The following is a 3,649-nucleotide window of genomic DNA, read 5'->3' on the forward strand; positions in this document are numbered from 1 at the left end:
TTCAGTATCTGTGCTTTTTTGTCACTATATAGTTTTCTTGTTGTCCTCCTGACTCCTGAAGTCAGTCATAATTAATTTTCGTCTGAACTAAATACATCATGGCAACATGTGGCCTCGTGTTTGTTTTAAAGTGGGTTCATGAATCTTTTTCATGAGCATTTTGTTTGATTACTTAGGACAAAAAGAAGTGTAGTGACAAGGAGGAGGGTCCGGCAGAGGAAGCAGGACCTACAGGTGGTCAGGTGAGTTGTAGGCATAAAGAACAGGCAACCTATAAGTAGGTTAGCAACGACACTGAATGTGCTGTATGCTGAATATGGCAGCCAAAAGTTAATTCATATTGGTCTGAAATAAATAGAGATTGGGCAGCAGTTTGTGTCTGTTAATGACAGACGGAGGCACGTGTTTGGTGCATTTAAATAACATTTTTGCCAGTTGATAACTACAGACACACATGAGCATGCAACAAACATTGCAATAATAGATATTTTTATCTCTGTTTTTTATTGTTATTATTATTATTACGGCAAGATATTATTTATTATTTATTTATTTGTTATTTTATGGATCTTTTCCTCTTAAATGCATAATAGTTCAACAATTGCATCATTTTCCTGAAGTGCAAGAAGTCATTTCTAAGTTCTTATCTGCATTTGTATTCCTGTATAATACAGAAGATCCCAATAATAGTTATTTATTTTGATCTTACCTGTAATGTTTGCTGAATTTTGAAAAGGAAAAAGTAAAGTGTTCTTGAACTGTTCCGCTGAGTATGACTTTGTCTGGTTGTATACAGGGGATGTATGATCAAGTTATGGTTATGGTTGGGGGGGGGGGCAGGACTGTATTAAGCCAATGTGGTGCCCCCGTGCACTATACCTCACTGCTGCCCCCTTTATTAACAATATTTGTTAAGTTTGTGTCTTGTGGTGCCCCCTCACTGGTCAAAAATGGTTGGTGCTCATGGGCACTGTGCCGCGGTTGGCCCTTATGGATAATCCGGCCCTGGGTGGGGGCTAGGTAATTTTTAAGGTCCCCCCAAAGCTTAGACCAAACCTACGCCCTTGTAACTATAAACCATAACCTGATAAACTCTACTAACAAGCTCTCGATGTTTCAGTCTAAAAGCCTGACACTGGCAGCAAACAGCGCACATCTCTCTGATATAGATACCAAAAATGGTCAGCTGTTCCAGGTTACCGTTAGTCACATTATAATTTAGTTGAAACTAATAAATTAACATTATGAGTCTCAGAAAGCTTTCATATCTTTAAATAAAATGAAAATACTAATGTAATTAACGAACATGCACATGAACTGTTGTACAAACTTAATGTGTCACAAACCAAAGTGTGTAAAATAACGACCAACCATAAAATCACATAAACAAAGACCAAACTGATTATTAAGAAGCAGCTGCGTACTTGGAACTAAAACTAACAAAACAATTAGTCACGCAAGGCATGCTGGGAAACCTGCCGAAACGCTACCATGATAATAATAACAATAGTAATCTAAAATAGGCTACAAAAGATCCCAAATAAAGAGCCATTCGGGAGTTGAAAGAGCCGGCTCTTCTTAGGGAGCCGAGTCAAAAGAGCTGAACTTCCCATCACTAGTGCCTTCCTATGTTTGATTTTGATTAATCCTTTTGCTTCCAATCTGCTACATAAGATTTCCATAATCGCTTCTTGAGTCAGTGCCTGTTTAGCTAGTTTATCTACATTTTCATTTCCCTTTACCCCCCTGTGAGCTGGCACCCATTTAAAATTGATCATGAAGTTCCTATTTTTACATCTGTACAAAGTTTAATAAATTTAATTTAAGGTAAACACAAGAAACTTGTGCTAAAGAAAAAATGGACCAGACTCAGTGAATAATTCCCTATGATCCCTATATAGATCAGTGAACAGTGCAGACCAACATGTCATTGGAGTCATCAGGTGGGAACCTTTCATTGTTTCATCTAGTTGGGCCCATAACACCTCCAGGAGGCTAGACAGTGATCACTTGTGTCCCAGAGGAATAGAAAAGGTAAAGATAAGTAGGAATGGGATTCAAACCCTGGTTCGGGTAGGGGGTAATGAAAGTATATAGGGTGCCAGAGGTGGAGGCATGACAAGACACACTAGCAGATTCAGCAGACAAACTCACCTAAACAGTCCAACAATCACTAAAAAATTGCCAGCAAAAACAAAGCCATACACGTCAACTCACCTAAAATGGCTACCTGGTTTCAAAAGGCTCACATGGGCCACACCCTCCACTTAAATATCCTGGATTTCTTCCTTGCTTCTTCCAAGAGTCTGTTTACCCTAAGTGCTCCGCCTGATGGGCCCCTACTATTGCTTCTTCTAATCCAAATCCACTGACTGGACTTTACTTCCTCATCTGACACATTCTAACTTTCCATCCTCGTTGCTCTGCTTCTGCCCCCATCTCCACATACCTAAGCTTTTTCCTTTCATATGCTTCTGCTACTAATTCCTCTCAAAGAACAGTCAGCTCTATGAAATAAACTCTTATTCTACTCCTCGACCACAAGACTATATCAGGCCTTAGATTTGTAGAGGCTATTTCCTGGGGAACAACAAGCTTATTTCCTAAATCTACCTGCATCTCCCAATCACAAGCATCCTCTATGCTGCCTTTCCTCCTTATTGTCTTATTAACTTTCTCCCCCTCTTGAACAAACTGAATTGCCACTCTCTTCAGCTTAGAACCTCCTAAGTTTACCTGCCTTCGTTTATCTTCAATACCTGCAGCTAAGGTTCTTAATACTTGGTCATGTCGCCATGTATACCGGCCTTGTGACAGGCTAACCTTACAACCTGACAAAATATGCCTTAGAGTTGCAATACCTGGACATAACGGGTCTCCATTTACCCAGAGTTTTAGGTTCTGGGGAGTTGGCAATACATCATATGTTGCCCCTATCAAAAATCTAATACTCCTTTCCTCCATACTCCACAGCTCTTTCCAACTAAGCTTTTTCTTCTCTGCACCTCCCCAATTCAACCACCGTCCCTGCAGTCTGAGCCACTGCCTTTGTACCCCTTAACATTTCCTCTTTAATAACTACCACATCTTTACTCCCAGCTAACAGGAGCTCTGTCCTAACTTTAGTACATTTAAACTCCTCTACTAGACTGGGAGCTGGAGTATGCCTTTCCCATACAGTGCCACAGTACTTAAACATCTAGGAACACCGAGCCACTTCCTAATGTAAAAGCTAACTAATCTTTCCATTTTTTTTCTGCAACAGATAGTGGAATCTCATACACAGACAGTGGCCACATCAACCGAGGAAACAATCCAAACTGCAGACACCACAGCTTCAACTTTCCTGGAAGCCCTGATTTATCTATCAGTCCCTCAGAAACATCTTTCCGAAACTGCACTGCCCGCTTTCATCATTCATGTCTGCCTGGTAGCACCTGCCTAAACGTTTCACTGCCTTTTCCCTAATTATTAATGAACTATTTCCTGCCTGCCTACCATTAGATGTAAATGACTTTGATGTCTGTAATGCCGAACGTGAATCAGAACATACAACAACGACCGTCATACTCCAATACACAAGGTAGCGATAATGCATCTTAAAAGCTGGTTGACACCCGCCAAACGAAACAGACGAAGAAGAAGCAAA

The sequence above is a fragment of the Odontesthes bonariensis genome, chromosome 12, assembly GCF_027942865.1.
Source record: "Odontesthes bonariensis isolate fOdoBon6 chromosome 12, fOdoBon6.hap1, whole genome shotgun sequence".
Classification (NCBI taxonomy): Eukaryota; Metazoa; Chordata; class Actinopteri; order Atheriniformes; family Atherinopsidae; genus Odontesthes; species Odontesthes bonariensis.